At 25.1% G+C, this 19,612-nt stretch overlaps 1 protein-coding gene across 4 annotated transcripts in view; it reads right to left on the bottom strand.

Annotated features, from left to right (window-relative positions):
• The window catches only part of LOC129605822 (probable serine/threonine-protein kinase DDB_G0278509), a 91,057-nt gene that overhangs the window by 53,158 nt on the left and 18,287 nt on the right, over positions 1-19,612 (bottom strand). For all 4 annotated transcript variants that reach the window (XM_055515812.1, XM_055515808.1, XM_055515801.1 and 1 more), the window contains exon 2: positions 18,553-18,593. The gene's annotated coding sequence lies outside the window, so the exon portion shown is untranslated. The remainder of the gene's footprint in view (positions 1-18,552; positions 18,594-19,612) is intronic.

Raw genomic sequence — 19,612 nt, 5'->3', positions numbered from 1 at the left:
GTGAGGAGCCAGCATGGTGATGCCGTAATTGACGAAATGCAAGAGGCTCAGAAGCTGAGGGCCTTGACAATAACCCTAGCAAAGCAATTATTGTGCCATTTACTAGACGGCGAAAATTTAATTTGCGTGCGGGGACATCATCATAGGGGAGTCGCCAATAGAGCTCCACAAGATCTGTGGGCTTCGACGAGGCTTTATGAATGGACATGAGTTATTATGTTAGACGTAAAATAGTCCATTAGACCTACACAACCATTGTTCTACCAATTGTAACATACTTTTTTGTCATATCGTGGCAGTTTTGAACTGCAAATCTGTGTGTGTATATGTTTATTGCATTTTATCTTATGTACACTTCTGCTATAACTATCTGCCACATCCGTTTTTAATTTCTTTACATTTATACAATAAAATTTCCAATTTAAATTTTAATCAATTTTTTTTTCTATCTCTTGTAAAATATTCTAAAAGTTTAGTATTCACAATAAATTTGTCATGAAACTGTTAATATTGCATGAGTACCTATGTATTTATGATATTGTAAAAATTTACTTCTGAAATATTCACATTAAATTTACTGTCATTAACCTACCAATAATAATAAACTGTACTTTAGCATATTTAACTAAGAATGTCAACTCGAATTTTAAACCAAATACAAAACCAATAACCAAAACGAATAACGGAAATTGCTTTTTTTGCATATTCAATCAACCTAGGTTTTAAAAGATTTTTTTTTTCATTTAGTTTTTTTGTTTTTTTTTTTTTTTGCCATGTAATGCTAACAAGAAACAAGATGATTTGAATTCGAATTCAATTTGGTATATGTACTTGCTATAATAGCCGTGTATGTATATAATATTTATCTCTCATATCTATATACTTACATAGATAGAGTTGTACCTGTATGCAATTTGAAATTCTAGCTACATGCACTGACTATCAATGCAAAACTGAAGAGAAAAAAAAAATGTTTTTTTTTTGCCAATCATTTATCAATATTATTTTCTGTTTTTTGATTGCTATTACAACTATTTAACTTGTTATTCATTTTAGATATAATGCGCACATTTTGGTGTACATACACTATGTATATTTGTATATGTATAAATAAAAGCTGAAAGTCTATTAAAGGAAAATAATAAAAAGTGCCTGATTTTGTACTATACACACAGAAATATATGTACAGTTTCAAGCTATTCAACATCAATATCTCCGAAGTAATCATTATTATGTTCCAAATAATCTAAATATTAATGTAGGTTAACCAGTAACTAATTTGCAATTGCAAGTGTGTCTATTTGTGTGTCTGTAAGAGCAAAAAGAGTTGTGCTTGTTACCATTTATACTACTAAATATATGGGCATGTAATTAATAGAATGGTTAACGTTTTTGAATTTAATAAAGTTTGTATTCCTACAGTATAAGGTTCTATGCAAGCATTACAAATATTAAGATCTTAAAATATTCCAAACAAAAATTTTTTGTATAATAGTTAAAAATGGTAGTAGTAATTATTTTATATTGGTAAATGAATTGATGTTTAAAATATTAAAATTTATGTGCTATGAATTTTGAAAATAAAAAAAAATACAAGCAAATTGAAAATTAATTTTACAAGTTGATAGAAAAAATATTTGAATTGCACACAAGTAAAATATTTTGCATAAAATTTTATATAGAAATTAGAAAATAATCTAACCACTTTGGTTAATATTAGTAAATTGAGTATGAATATTGCAAAAGGTATATTTGTTAGTGAGCGTAGTAAGGTGTTAGTTGTCAAACCAACTAACGTCTTACTACGCTCACTTTTTGAAAACTTATTAGGATTGTATTATATGCGTCAGCTGTCTCACATATGAATCACTGTACTATATTTTTTAGAAACTTTCCGATGAAATACATATATGAGATATGTAAACAGTACTTAATATTACACTTTGATTGACAAATAATAATGCTTTATGTACTCTATTCTCATTAGAATAACTGTCAGATTCTTTTAAAGTAATGTGGTGGAAACTAATTTTTGTGGAAGTTTGCCATTGAAGTCCATATGTAAATAGTTATCAGATTTTATCGCAGATGTTTAATCTTTTATACGGCAAAATAAAGATTTTACGTATATCGATACATATATGTAAATAGTGACGTTCTAAAAGTGAAAACTCAATTCCCTTTAAAACTTTAAGTCGAATTTTAATTTTAATTGAAATTAATTCAATTTCCAACTTTTTGAAAGTAAACCATTGAAATATTCTACGTTTTGAATCGTTTTTCTTGAATTATTGATTATTTTCTAAATGCAAGTGTGTATAACATGTATTCGGAAAATTGAAATTTTCCCTATAAGGAAAATCAAATAATATAAATTTGTATATAATTTTGGCAGGTCACTATCACTATAATTTTTTTTTTTTGAAATTCATAATTCAATCAAAACCGTTTGAGTTATTTCAGTACTCATATAAGAGTTAAAATTTATATTTGGCATTTCCCTTAAATGGAAAACTTATTTCTTTTATGACATTATTGTGATTTCCTGGTTATAATTTTTTAATATTGTATTGTTTATTTAAAAATTTATTATTATTATGGAAAAATTCTTTTTTTTATTAAGTAACAAAATAATATGTGTGTTACTATAAAAGTACTGAACGAGTGATAAAAATTAATTATTATTTGTATAACATACTTGCCATAAAATATATATGATTTTGAAACTGAAGTTACAAATTCGACCGAACTTAAAATTTTGAATGAATAAAAATAAATCATTGGCTATTAAAATTATGTAAACATATATGTTTGTGCGAGATTTCGCGGTACTTATATAGATACTCTAATTATTGCGTCCAAGAACCTAGAGTAAGTTATTATTAACAATTATTCGCAATCAAATTTCATAAGTTTAAATGTAACCATTTAAAATACTTCCATTGAAGTTTTTGTCCATTTATTTACAACAACATTTAAGTTATTGCTTGAGCACATAAAATTTATTGAGATTATCTTTAGAGGGAACATATAAATATCGTCGTTTACAGACCGGAGCTAACATAGATGAACGTTCATAATATTTTCCTTATGATGAAAAATCCGAAAGTTTCATAAAATGATTACAAAATATTTTCTCAATTATAATTTATCTGAATAATATAAAATTTTGAAATTTTCTTAGAGAGGATGTTACAAAGTGAACTTACAAAAATTAAATTTCAATAAAAATTATGTTCTATTATTAAAGTTTTTATGATATATACGAGTTTCTGGTATTCAAACAATTCTTAATTATAACGTTTACATCACTTTAACATTATAAATTCAGACAAAAAGATTGAAAAACTTCATGACAAAAAAAAAATAAGTTTTCATTGAGAAGAATAGATTCGATTCATTAAAAATGGCTTCAATAGATCATATAGAAAATATTTTTCTTGTTTTTCATAAATCACATAGAAATTATACAATATTTAGAAACTCGCGCCATAAATTTAAAGAAACAAAATGGCAATACCATTCGACTGACGTATGCTAAAACGTATTTAGCGATTATTTTATGAAATGAACCTTTAAAAGATTTTCTTTTTTTTGGCTTTTACTGAAACAAAATGTCAAAGACTTTATCAAGTCTATTGAATGCAAATTTTTAATTTTTTTTACTTCTTTTTCACACAATTACTGAAAGACAAAGAAAAATTCTTTTGGCACCCTCTGCAATACCGTTGGGTTAAAGAATACAATAGGTTTGGTTGCATTCAAGCAGAAGTAAATTTATCTGTTAGAGTGTAAAAATTTCTTACTGAAATGACTGAATAGGGAAAAAAATGATGAATTTTAGGTAGTCGTAAATGATTCCAAAGCATTCGTTTAATTTTTTTTTTAATACAAAATTTGTGTTAGTTACTTATATTTTTGCAAACTCGTTTTGAATTTGAATTTATGAAAATATTTTTAGAAAATGAATTATTTTAGAAACTTAAAACGTTAAGTGAAATTTGATTTTAAGTAGGCTGCAAATTTTATCCTCTTAGGAGGGACGGTAATGGCACTATGATCGGATTAATAAGTTTACTTTCTTTATTTCTTTTATAATATACTAGGGATTCTATCCTATGTATATAAATTTATCGACTCCGAGTACACCAAAAGTGTTGAAAAGATTTCAAATAATGAGATAAAATTTTTTTTGAAAATTTTGTGTGTTCGGACAACACTGTCTATTTTTTTCACTCAGTCTCATGATTGAATCTCGTAAAACGAAATATGACTTAAAAATTTTATTATGAGCACGTTTGTATATCAAAACTTTGTTCTATATAATGACAACAATGAACTGTGCTTTCCAGATACCACTTGTTTATATTTTCTGTATATTATTCTTCCAGGTAATTTGTTTTGTCAATTCTATAGTACGTTGGAGCCTTTCCCGATTTTAAGGGATCGGAATCGGGAAGATTGTTTTCTTTCTTATTTAATTAGCAACGGGCAAACAGTCGGGGCTAAAAGATGGATGTAGCTGCTTTGGCAATATATTTAACGGCGAACGTTATTGATAAATCTGGGAGAATCGCGGAACAGCGTATTGATATTTTTTCGAGAGTATTCTCTTTTGTGTCTGAAATACGAAAATATTTTCTGCTCTCAAGTACAAGCGTTGAAAATTGAATTGAAGGTGATCAATGTTTTGAGTCTCTGAGTTTTTAGCTGAAATGTTTTTAGCCTTAATTAAATTTTGAAATTATAGGCAACTATATTAAAATATTGATTCGTTTATATTTTTTTTACCATTTAATTGCAAAGTAATAATCTTGCAACATTAGTGTTTAATAATAATTAAATTTTTTCTCGGCAACCTCAAATATTTAGTGGGTGTTAAATTAACTACGCGCACATTTTGATAATTGAGATGTAAGCTATAATAATATGCACATAATATTTAATTATTTATAAAACAATAAAAAGGTGTGAATTAAAAATATAAGTTATATGAAAAAACAAAAAGTTAATAATTATGGTATAAAAAAAATTTTCACAATTTTATAAAAAAGAAAACATACACAAAAAATAATTAAAATTCATTAACAATTTTCCAATAATTCAAATTTTTTTTAATTCGCTTTATGTACTTTTTAGGTAATATCAAACTGAATTGAGGTGTATAAGAAGAAAATTGCATTATACAATCTTATACCGAGGGAAAATATTCGCGCGTGGTGGAGTAAATATTACAGCCTATACCTGTTAAAATCAAATTTTAACCGCACGCTGATTATTATGATTGCGATGGTGTAATTATGAAACAGTGTATAACTTTTCAATAATATGAAATAATCAACCAAAAATTATAAGTACTACGCAGAAAATTGTTGCATTGAAGAGAATATACAATAATTAGAAAAAGAAGTAATATGGTAAAACACAAATAAATAACAACAATACAACACTTTTTGAAAAAATATGAAATAAGTACCTGTAATGGATATGCAAAATAATTTTTTTTATTTTGTTTTTCATGCAAATTACCTGTAATTTCAGTTTATTATCATGATTCTGTTATATAGTATTTCTACTTGTAGGTAGTTTCAAGTTGAATGAAGCATATTCGTTTTGTTTTTTTTTTCTTGAAACATTAGACTTTCATAGTAAAAAAAAAATAAAATAAAAAATTAAATAAGCTAAGAGTTGACGAGAAGGTATTAGATGGTATTAGGCATTAAAAGTTAAAGGTATAAAATAGAAAATTTCATTTGCATTTATCAATTCTTTATAGATAATTTATAAAACATACGTGTAATTTATATAAGTTGAAAATTAAATATAAACTCGCCTCTGCCTATATACACACATCCATATAGATAATTTAAATTTATTTAAATAAATATAAAAGTACTTAAAATATTATATATAGAATGGTCATATGAGATTTTGAATAATTCGAAATTTTATACATAGCCGTGAAAATTAATGCACTTTAATAATAGTGTATAATATTTATTGCATGCATAACTAATTATTAATGATTCAAATAAATTATGCTCAAGAAGTAATTAGAAAAATTGCTATATGGTACGTAAAGAAGCATATTATGTATGTATGTGTTAAAATAATTATTCTAGATTAAAAGAGTTCCGAAGATTTTTAACCGTTAATTTATAAATTGAACTATACATATTAATTAATTAAATTATTTGAGTTTTAAAGTAGTATACAATATGTTAATACATGAAGCACCAAGTTAAAAGTATTTCTGACCCGAAAGTATTTCTGAAAATCAAATTTTGAATCTCTGTGTTTGTTCATTTTGTTTCTTTAAAATTATCATTTGAAAACATAAGGACCAAAACATGTGAAATTTGACACAGATGATTTGATTTATTTTTGCCGTTTGAAGGTTAATATGTAAATTAGTAAGTTTTTATGTTATTGGGACGGGTACCATTTATATTTCGAAAAATTTGATAAATGAAATAGTTGAAAAGATCTTATAGAAAAAAGCTTTATTGAAATTTTTTCTTGAAATGTCTTCTTTAGCACTAATTTAATATTACGCCCGAGCGCTATTAGAAATAATTTAAACATAAATTTATGAACAGTTCAAAATTTATTTGTATAAAAAATTCTTCAAACTTTGTAAGTAAGCCATTTCGTGGTTCGTTGAATTTTTTGATAGCTTAAATCGTCCATCACATCCTATAAATAAACTTGTGTAGCTTTCAAACATTCATCATTAAAGTATTCTTATTTCTATAATAGTTAATTCTAGGTTTAATAATTAATTACAGAGCGAAAAAAAACTTCTTCGACGTAAATTAAAAAATGGTAGTTAAATAAATGAAATAATGTTACTTAATTAAAAATATTTCTCCATTTGAATTTTACAAAATTGCACGATATTGTAATATACGCCAATTTAATGTACTAAATAGCTATATAAATATGTAATTTAATTTACAGTTATTGCGAAATAATTTAGCAAAAAATTGCAGAACATTTTATAAATCTAGTAAATAATAAAATATAATTAATGTTTTTTATATCTATAGTTTTTACATGAATTAAGGTTATGTACAACCCATACAATATAAATTAAATAATATTCAGTATATTGTTTTACTTCCGGTTTTCTGGTAAATAATATGTATATTTTTTAGAGTTAATCAAGTTCAGTTCAACTATGAAGAAAACAAAATTGTACACTTGAACAAAATATTTGAATAATTGGTTTTTGTTTACAACAACAAAGAGGGTTATTATTGAATGTTTTGCGGAGGTTGAACTTTATGAAAATTATTGTATTTTATATTAGTGTATTTATGGGTGTGTATAAGTTTGTCTAATTATGCTGTAATTTTTGAATTAATTTTTTACTTTTAAACAACTAATTTGAATTCAATTTAAATTATTTTTTTTTTTCGAAAAAACAAAACTCAATTAATCAAATATGTTTCTTTTTTCTCGACCTTTTATCACGGTTAAATCATGAATTTCAAAAGTAAAAATTTTTCTACTTTACAATTTTGATTTTTTTTTTTTTGGTTTTGTTCAAATTAAATATTAAAGTTAATCATAGAATTAATAGTGACGAACCAATTGTAAAAAAATTTTTTTTTTAGCACATTTTCAAAAAACTTTTAGAAGAAATAAATTTTTTAATTTAACTTTATCTATCCACCTTTTCAAAGTTCAGATATAAAGACCAAATTTATTCATACACAAAAATATCTTGGTATTAAAGCATTATTTCGTTAAACTAAATTATTTTCTTCCCTTTCTCCCCACTCCTTTCAAAGTTATACCTGTTCAAAGTCGTGAAAATGCAATTTTTTGACAATTTATACTGTGTCGAAATACAAACTAATTTTTTACGAAGGCATTAAACCTATCGTAAACTGGTTGTAACAAAATTTCTTCGCAATCTCACCTCTTCTCGATTATTATTATCCCCTAAAAATTAAAAAATTGCATATACATATCTGTCGAATCCCTATGAAAGGAAATTAAACTGTCATCATCCTCTTTCCCGAAAGTAAGCTGTTATGCTATAACTAAATTAATTAAACGAATTACTACAATAGTTCAATTTCAATTATTTAGACCTTGAACTGTGCAAATACAAATTCTAGATTTAAATTGTAAAAGGAAAATGCTATTTTGAAATTCATGGATTTGGGCGACTGCATTTTTACATTATTCCTAAGGTGTTACTGATATTAAAATACATACCTACTTATTATTTCTGAAAATTAATTTATTTCTGAAAAATAAAATAAATAGATAAAATTTAAGCATAACTAAAAATTTTAAATAATTATTTTAGTTAATCAATAAATAAAACTTTTAAACGAACAAACCTTCTATTTATAAGAAATTTATTAAAAAACGGAGTAAAAACTATACACAAAGCTTAACTTTCTTACTGAATATCCTTTTATTTATTAAAAATGTAAAAAAGGGTTTTAAATTAATTTCAGCAAAATTATAAAAACACAATTACATACATAAATGGAGTACCTACCTACTCTTGTTTGGAGCAAACTATATAAACTATACAAAAGAATAAATTAATGCCATGTACAAAAGTTCAAAGTAATATTCACTCTTAGAATGAAACTCTAAAGAAATGTATAAAACATATTATGTATGACTCTTGACTGAAAGTACTTACTTAAAGAATATTTTTGAACTTGTACAATTTCAGTACTAACACTCATTTTTTTTTTTTGCAGATAATGAAATTTTCTGGCTGTGTATTAAATGAAATTATTAAAATGCAAAAATGTACATCAAAGGTGAATAGTTTTTAAAATATTCGTTAAGGTAAACAGGACCAATTATTTGCCCTTGTTATTGTGCTGTATAGAGTATACTTTTCTGAATATATGTGAAGCAATTTAAACGGTCATCATCTTTTGCTGTATTTTTGTGGAGCATTGATTGCAAAACTTCTTAAAAGTTTTAATATTTTTATCTCCTTTGAACTGTTTTATGATGTCAACGTCAAGAAGAAATCAAGAGAAGATTTAGTATATATGCTTTCAATAGCCACACAATTTCTTAATTAGTAAGTACTGTAATTCCACCATTAATATATTAGTGAAATGAGTTTGTTTTTAACATTTCTTTTGATTTTCAGTTGATCTTGATAGAATATATAGTTCGCAAACTTATAAATACAATTTGAATAAAGTTGAATATAACATAAATTGTGCTGTCAATAAACAAAAATGGATTGAAAGCACGGCAATCGCCTAAAGGTTTTTCAAAGTGTGGAGCTGTTTCCCTTACACAAAATATTTACCATATTTAACATGCTGTTACGTTTACTTTGAAAGCATCGCTGTACATTTTTGAAAAGTCTTTTTTTCTACTGTACAAAGAATATTATTCAGTTTTTCTTCAGTAACAAGTAGTGTCTACAAAAAAAAAACTTAAAAGATTTCCTTTATAAGTTCATTAAAATCTTTTAGTTTAATTTAAATTTTGCAATGAAAGAACACAAGAAGAAGAAGAAATGGAATATTTTCGAGTTAAAGAAATTTAAGTTGCAAGTATGTAAATATGCACTTACTTTTGTGTGTCTTAAAATTATCGCATTTGATGTGCATGAAAATATAACTTATATGGAATATATTTCATAATATACACATATCACATGACAATCAATACTATATGTAAATCATGAATTACTCACAACTTATTGAAATTCTAATTGAAACATCATATTCACAGATTTTGCTTCCGTATATGGGTAAGGGTGTAGTTAATAATAAACTCATTTAACATTTCAATTTTATATACGTATATACATATATAAACAAAATTGCACACATAAAATATCTTAATTTTTGACATTAAAGTAGTTTATTAAATGAATTTTAAATATATGAGGGAGGTTATTAGGTAGCTAGCGTTATGTTGACACTGATGTTACAATATACTTACAACCTACAACACTTAATGCTTGTATAACATAAAGTAAATTTAACATAAAACTTTTAAACTTTATGTAGAAAAGGATTGAATGTGTTTTTTTTTTTTATTTTTTTCTACAATTTCTAATGATGATAAGTTGAGTATACAAAAAATAAATTAATAAACATGAAATTAAGATATCAATCAGGGACGTAAATACCTAGTATATATTTAAATTGCGCACAAATCTCAAAAATCATAAATATGTTGTTATTTTGAATAAGTTTGTAATACTTATTCTTGGCATTGAAGGAGTAATGAAAGATTCAGTTGTATTAAATAATGACTGAATATACCCAATTAATTTAAATATAAGTATTTATATTATTTCAAATATGACTCATTTGTAATGAGTCTTTAAATTATTTGATATTAAGTCCAAATAACAAAATTATTACTGATTGATTGCTTGTTCCTTTCTTTACAAATTCTATTAACATTGTCAGCGGAAACATTTGTGAAAACGATTGTAATTTAAGACTTAGATTTGTTTTGTACAAAACAGAGTTCGTTTTGTTTAGTTTTTGCTTAATGTTTAATTTAAATTTAGTTTAAATTTAGTTGCGTATAGTACGCAATACGCGGTATTCGTTGATTTAGGTTCATAGCATTGAGATATTGTGAAGTAACCAAATTATTTTCAACGGGATATCAGTAGTTCTCATAGAATTATCCATTAATATATAGAAAATAAATTGAAGTAACCTTACATAAACAATATTTGCATTAGGAGAAAATCTAACAAAATAGATTAGACACATATAAGTACATACTTTTCTATACAACAAACAAATTCACCTTTAAACATTTCTTTTAAAAATAAATTTATTGTACTTTTAACAATAGTTAAAATGTCTAATTAACAATTAAATCCATAATTATGTTTTCAAACCATTTTATTAAAAATTAATACGCACTATTGTTTCAATGCAATAAACTTTTTTTTTTTAATTCACGTAGTACAAAGCTCCCTTTTACTTTAATAATAATGTTCACTTGCAATAATGTACAAATATACTTACACAAGTACCTCATATTTATTAAGAAAATACATGTTTGAAGGCGTGCCAATATTACAATTTTTCCATAAACTTTACCTTCCAGATTTTTCAATTATTTTTACGATATTTTTGGTTTTATTTTAATTTCTACTGCAATACATCAATAATTTTACAGCATTGACTTTATGCTGATTTAATGAAGGTTTCGTTCGGTAATAAATGATGTAAACAGAAAAAAAAAATAAAAATTGAAGCGAGACATCATAGTAAACGTCAACTGCATATATTCACATACATTCGCGATATATGTGCATATGCATATACCAAAAATAAATAAGGGACATGATTTTTTTAACATGAAAGGTGCATGACAGAATGAAGTTTTTTTGTTTCTTTTTTGCTTTTTAATATTTTATATTCAAAAAACAATACCATTACCGTGGTAAGATTAAAGTCCTAAGCAAAATAATCCGATATAACGCGCGCGGTACTCTATATTTAACTTAATAATCAAGTATACGCCATGTAAATCTTCTGTAAAAGCATGTATTTATTTATCTATGTATGTATAGCTATATTGGAGTATAGAGATGAGTATAGATTATAATAATTTGAAGAATTATGATGAATTGTCGGGATCTATGTACATATTGCGCATACAAAACTATTATAAATGAACATTAAAAAAGAAAATGCCAAAATAATAATGTCATAGACATCTAAAAATAAAGAGAATAAACTAAGGTATGCAATATTAATAATCATAATAATAAATGTAAAGACCAGCGTATAATCGACTGCATTGATTTTCTTTTTAATAAGTAATTTGAATGATTAATTCAGATAAAATTCAAAAATTCCAAAATAATTGATATTCAAATTTGATTGCAATGCAAATTCAAAGTACATATTATATGATATGCAATTTTTTAGTCCTAAGGACTTAGACAGCCACGCAACTTTTTTTTTTTTTTGCAATTATTGCTCAATTTTAAATCGTTGCGCGCACATGTAAGCAACTAAGCTATTACGTCAATTCAAATCGATTGCATTAACTAAAAACTGCAATAAGTTTGTAAAAAGTTATAAACAGTTTGATTGCTCAATTGCATGCGATCATACGGATGCATGCGTGCGCACTTGGAATATATACAAACAACAGTTGCATAAAATACATGTCTTACTGACACCTAAACTCTCGAATTAAAACGTCTCTTAATTCGATTCTATCAAAGCTGGATAATTTAGAATTTTCAACTTGAAACAATACCGCCCTTTTGATATTGAAAAAGTTTGTTGAAGAAAGTGAGATATCAACATTTTAAAATCATGGCCAGGTTAATGAACACTGAAAATTCCACACTTTATACGAGGATAATGTTTTTCATTTCAGACTTTATATTTTTGAACATATGCAATTATGTTATTGACATCTTTATTCTACATATATAATGGTTATAAAGAATTTTATGTTTATATAATGTGCATAATGGTGACAATCATTAAGATGGAATGGGTTTTGTTTTTCGTTTTTCTTTTTTTTTTTTTTGTATACATACAGGTACTTATTACTTTTCTAATATTATGAATCATTCATTATAATGGAACTTATATGGTGTTATGTTTAGAAATTATTTTGAATTATTTTATTCGTACTCGATTCGTGATGCAGTATACCAGTGAATACTGCATCACGAATCGAGTAATTTAAAAATTAGAGCCCATATTAAATAGAACATGTCTCATTGACAATTTAATTATTGCACAACTAATGATTATAGAGCTTATAGTTATTTTAAAATATCGCATCCTTTTCGGAGAAATTTCGGATTGGTATTTCATTACCACAACCAGTACGTAAAAATGCTCTTTAAAATTTGTTTTTTAATTAATTAGACCGAGTGCAATATAATCAGATGCAAAGTATAAATGACATCAAATAAAATTCTCATTGGGTTTATGCTTAATCTCCTTATTCGCTTTACTTACTTTGCTAAAAAAACGTCATACAAAGCCTTGGAACATTTTATTTCCATATTTGAGGTTCCAAAATTCATTTGGAATTGCTACATAATCTGATGTTTCGTATGGTCCGTGTACTTTGCTTTCCGAGTATCTTAACATTTAGATGTTCAACTTTTTTTTTTCTTTTCAAAATATTCAGGTGCAGTCAAATACTTTTGAAATGCAAAATCAGAGAGAAAAGAAAAAAAAGTCATTTTAATGTCAGTCATTTCATTGTCTAATTTGAATATACCTGTATCTGCCTGTATTTGCTTAAAAATATTGCCGTCTCGAATCTTGATTCATAAAATCGAAAATACCTACACGTGAACCTACGTTCGTTTGATGTGTATATGGTATGATAATTATCTATTTATGTGTTTATGAAACTTAGGTGCAATCAAAATTCTAAAATTAAAATTATGTATTATAAAATATTGAAAATTTCTTATTTTTGAACATTTTTAATAAAGAAAACATTAATTAGTATGATAAAAATAATATGAAATTGGAGTTCATTTTAAATAACGTTTATGCCAGTAATGTACTTAAGAAAAAAAAATTATTATTTTTTTCAGATTGGTTATAAGCAGAGTAAAAGCTACATCTCTGTGTGCGTTGCATCAGTTGTCATATGTCCTAGTTATAGGCTGTCTTGCGACGGAAAATCTCGCATATTTATCTCAGACAGTTATTTACGAGAACCTGTATTTTATTTCTGCAGAAGTTTTTCTTCTCCGTACAGGAACTTTAGATTTCACATACGAAATGAATATTCTTACGGCAGCGAAAATCAGTGCAATGTGAATAGCAGGTCTAGAAGATTATATACATACATATTTTTATACTTACATTTGTGACAGTCCAAAATCTACAAAATAAAAAATTATGTTTTTCCGTCAAAAAAAAACTTCAAGCAAAATAAGCAAACAACAATTTGCTGATTAAAAATTTTATACAATTAAGAAAGACGATAAAATGAAACTGGCAAATAAAAACAAATGTATTATTATGTATAATAATTAGACTGATTGGAAAAATTTGACTTATTTCGGGTAGCCATGAGTACGTACAAAATATTTAAATGAAAATAAATAATTTTAAATATTCTTTAATATTTATATACATATGTACATATGTATTTGTAGGAACATCATTTTTTAAACGTTAACGAGTTTATACATCATTGTATGCTTCCCAAAATATTGGCGATTAAGAGGTTATACATGAAAGATGCACCACACATACACACGTCAAATTGAATAAGACAATGAAAGAAAAAATCTATAAAAATTAAGGTGTAAGAGCTTGTAACACGAAAAATGCAAATAAAATATCTAGATGTTGTATACGATAATAAAATCCTGGAGAGAAAGTAGAAGGCTGAATGTGTTATCCTTTGATGAGATTGATTTATGCCTTAGGGTGATCTTATTCCTAACCTACAAAGTGGGGTCGAGTCGAAGAATAGAATTAAGCCGATATCAAGAAGAGAGTTTAGAGGTTAATATGCAGGAATCTGAGTCAGACAGTAATGTTCACAATTAATTTTAATAAACGTTTTATTGGAAATAAAACATTTCTCGTGAATAGCGTCATCTAAATGCTAAAGAACAATAGGACTTGAAATAAACAAGCGGCACCGAAAAATAAAACCGAAAAATAAAACCGAATCACACTGTGACTAAATATAGTAATTAATTTAAAATGAATAAAGATGCGTTCAGAATGATGAAGACTTGTAGGTAACCGAAAGGTTTACCAGTAATCCTAATGTTGGTAATATGTATTAAATAAATCAATTGAAAATTATTTTGAACAACATATTTTTAGGTTTTCATATTCGATGTTATTGAAAGAAGGAGACCACACATTAAATTTAATTGGTAAAACAAAAATTTTTCTTCATTTACAAAATGGTCTGATAAAAAGTGTAAATAAGTGCCAAAATTGTTGTAAACACTCATAGAGAAACATAATATGAGTGTGCAAGTTACATATGTATGTATATATTTAATATTAACTGTGAAACATAATGCATACAAATATGTGAAGAACTGAAGAATTAAGGCAATATAGAGGCGTGCAAGCATTTAATAGAATATACGTGTGAGCCCATAACCACTTTTATATTATTAAATATTTATTTAATATTATTTTTATTACCCTATATTTTATAATATAAGGGAATATCCGAGTAAGTAATTTATTTTTTATCTTCATATTATAAAGAAAGCAGAGTGAATTTTAAAAATATCCTTTTCAATATTAATCTGAAATCCATTGATGATTGAATAATCATATGTTTTTTTTATTGTAGAAAATCATTACATTGTTATATTTCTTTTAAATTGTCCTCGTGAAGGAATAAAGAGTTAATTGCAATTATTTTCGAAGGGTTCATTTTAATATTCTTTAATATACTTTTATTGATTGCCATTAATTTTATTCGTTGTGTTATTGACGCAATAAGTATATGCATTAATATTCAATTTATATTGCTACTTATCGATTGAAAAAAATAATAAATAAATAAATAATTAAATGAAGTCACTTTGTAATAATGTTATAAATTATAATAAAATTAAGTGTACTATAGTTGATAATTTACGCGATTAAAATATAATTAAATTTCTTTTCGATTTTTGGGTTTTATTTTAAACAAAAATTGAAGAAGAAATTGTGTTTGTGCTGTTTTAAATATAATAAAATCTAAATGATAAGTTAAATATGTGAGGTACATACATTGAAAAGCTAAAAAAATATATTGAAAGGTAGTTCGGGATATTGGGGTTTTTTACGAGTGTTGTATTGTATAATAAATTTTATTACTTACTGTTTCATTTGTTAGTGATACTGTAGTGTAGTTCACGTACATATTGTTTTTTATTATCTTGGGTATAATTATTATTGAATTCAATCATGAAAAGAATTTTTATATAATTATACTATTAAGTGTGAATTAATATCACTTAATATGTACTTTTGATTTTAGTTGATGAAATTTCTTGCTATATAAAATTGGATAATCTGAAAAATCGCAAATTTTTTGAATCGATTATAGAAAACTATTTAAATAATCTTATTTTGAATTTAATGTAATTTAAATTAATAATCATTAATTAAAACTTTAAACTGTCCGTTCATAAACTAGTTATTTAATTGTATTTGAAAGTAATTAGAATAAAAATGTTTAATTTACTTATTGTAGATTTTTGTAAGGAGATATGTACAATTCCCGTTCCGAACACCCCAGTCAACCATAGATTAATGGGGCTCTTTCCATGACTTCCTCTCTCCTTTAAATTATTCTGGTTTCAAGTATGTGTATCCGGATATATTCCGGATCCGGATATATCTAAAAAGAATTGGATGAGAATTCTTCAACAATTGGAAAACTTTGTCTATAACATTTACGATTTCTGGCGGCATAAAAGACATAAAATTTGTACGGTTACAAGTCCACTGCCTAAACGAAATCTACACAAAATTTATAGGTAGTTCAGTAATATATCAAAACTTGTTTGATTTGTTACCGAAATAGATCATTGAAGGCAATTCCAGATTATATTCAAAATTTTTAAGTTATTTTTTTTGGATTAAAATTTATCTATTTTTAAACTGCTAAATAATGTGTTATAAGGACATTAAGACTATAAGACAAGTATAGACAAGTATATATAAATTTTTTTTTTATTTGTATTGAATTTTAAAAATTACATTTGGATTATTTATGTATTTATATTCCTCAAATATACATAATATTATGTATATAATCCTTTATTGATTATCCTTAAAGTATTATCATTATCATACATTATTTTTTATGTCGCAAAATTATGATGACCCAAATCATTTTAATAATAAGAAGAAAAGTATATATAGAAATATACCCAACCAATTAATTTATCCAAGAATATTTATAAAAAATTTGTATATGAATGTCCTTTTTAGTTTCTATTATATTATTATGTTCCTATAATATATATAATAACTAAAAAAGCTTCATATCGGAAGTATAATTTGAGCTCTTGAGCCCAGACAAACTGAATTTTATTAAAATGAATGATTTTTTTCTTAAAAAAATAATCTAATCGATGGTTTGAAGGATGTTTTAGGAATTGTATAATTTGGGTTTCGAATTGTTCAATTATAGTTATATGTGTGTGAACTACAAAGTATGCATGAGAGAGTAGGGGGCTCACATTGATAATATTTTTTTTTTAATAAAGTGATAAGATGGATTATTTTTTTTCCTCTCTTGTCCTTTTCTTTTTAAGGCTATTTCAAAACGATTTGATAAAGAATTTATACTTCGGTTATTAATCTACTCTGAATTATAAAAGCAATTGATATAAAAACAGATAAATTATTAAATATATATACAAACAGATTAATACAGAAATGTATAGACATAGGTATATTAATTGTAAAAGCAGACAATAAGGATGTTTGAGGATAATATTAAACTTGTGCTTATGTGATGATATTATTAATATAAATAGAAGAAGAGAAAAAAAAAATAAACAATTTTCATTTTCATCTGACCTTTTAATTTGTTTATTCAGCAAATAAAAGACAAAATTATTGATGATATGTAAACTTTTTCTATAATCCTCGTGCCAAACTTAATATAAACATACATTAATGTTAATATTTTTTGTGACAGTGTTTTTTCGTCAAACAATTAAAAAAATATATGTATGTATTTGATATTCACAGTTATTATCGAAATTATTGAGTTTTCGCATAGGTGTTCGGATATATAGGATTATATTGACTTCTGATTTCTAATGATTGATATTTTGTAATTTCTAACAATAAATGAATGTAATCACTAATTTTCAGTTAAAACTGAGCCTCCGCTTCATCCTTATTTAGTACCTATGTGCTCTGATGTGTCGGACTGCATCGTTACTCTCATTTTTGCCTACTCTTAAGTCAAGTCAACTTAAAAATCAGTCTCAACTTAAGTTAAATTTCAAAATTTGCTTTTTTTTAGTAATGAATTCATAAATTTATTTAAAATAATAATAAATTATGTATATAAGAATAAGCTTAAGGATGGCGTATCAAACAGCACTCTACTTATAAATAAATAAATACACATATTAAAATCAAGTAGACGAACAATATTTACCAGTACTGTAATATTTCGAGAAAATTCTTATATAATAAAGTAATTATGTGCATTAATTTGTAACTCCATACACATACATATATGTTTGTATTTATAAAATTTATGTACCAATCAGTACACGAGTTATTAATTATAATCAACTTTTTATGAGGATTTTTATAAATATTAGCTTTAATTATTTTTTGAATATTAATGTATATATGCAAATATTTAAATGGTGTTCTGTAATAAATACATAAATTTAATAAATTAAAGAAAATCTATTCATTCCAATAAAATTCTGAATCCAAATCAATATAAAAATTCCTATAACAACCATAAAAATGTGATTGTCATCAAAACTATTCGAATTTAATTCAAATTTTTAATTTAAATTGAATATATTTTTAAAAAGAAGATTAAAATTATAGTCATTAATTATATATTTACCTTAAAAAAAATTAATCTCATTAAATGATTGATGATTTTACCTAAAAAGAAATAAAAAAGAATAAAACATAATTAAAATTCAATTAAAATCAATTAAAATTAATGAGAAAATTGCATAAATTTTTTTTTTTTTGGTATTAACTTAGTGATTAATAATAAATAAAAATATTTAAGTATTTATAAATAATGTTATCTATAGTTAATTGAAATTGGCATAACTATACACACTAAGGACTCTCTCTAGTCTAGATAGTATTCAAAGATATGGTATTTAAGAAGCCAATATACCAATAATCTCGCCATGGGAAATAGTTTTCATTTATTGCTCTCCTTCCTTTATGTTTTTGCAATATGTTTACATTATTGTTGTGTATTGTAGTTAATTATAGATTAGTATTGTTGTTAATAATAGAGTGGTTATTAAGTTTTTTAATTTAAAACAGCGTCACTAAAAAAAGGAATTCTATAAATATAATTACAAAAATTGTCTTCTGCATACCACAATACGCCATATGCAAAATGATTTTATTTAGAAAAAAATTCGAAATAAAGTAAAGCAACAGACTTATTTCTTATTATATTACTCATACAAAACTGCTCTTATATATTTTAGAAATCGACTGGTCATGGTAAAATACCAATGAGATGAAAATGAAAATAGTACTTTGTAGCACCACGTTTAATTCATTATTTCTAATTTAGCTAAAATTCTTTTTTTTTTCAATTTTAAATTTTAAGAATCTAAAAAACATATGTTTATGTGTATGCACAAATAGAATATTGTAAATTTTTTTTAGTTTTCGCTTTTATTCATTTTAATTTGTTTTTCTTTTATTTTGAAAATTCTTCTTAATATTATTTCGTTTTAATGCTGTCATATTCCCGGAAGTTGAATAATTTTCTAAATAATATTTTTGTTTTTTTTCACCAGGAGGAGCATTGGTCTGCCCCAGCAATTTATATAATATTTGTATGGTGTTGAATTTATATCCTGCAGAGGGTGGATTCAGAATATTTTTGCGGCAAGATGTCGAATTGAGTTTGCACAGCCCTATAAACA

The sequence above is a fragment of the Condylostylus longicornis genome, unplaced genomic scaffold, assembly GCF_029603195.1.
Source record: "Condylostylus longicornis isolate FDR11 unplaced genomic scaffold, ASM2960319v2 ptg000002l, whole genome shotgun sequence".
Lineage (NCBI taxonomy): Eukaryota > Metazoa > Arthropoda > Insecta > Diptera > Dolichopodidae > Condylostylus > Condylostylus longicornis.
The sequence above is the reverse complement of the archived record's forward strand: the minus strand, read 5'-3'. Positions and strand labels throughout refer to the sequence as shown.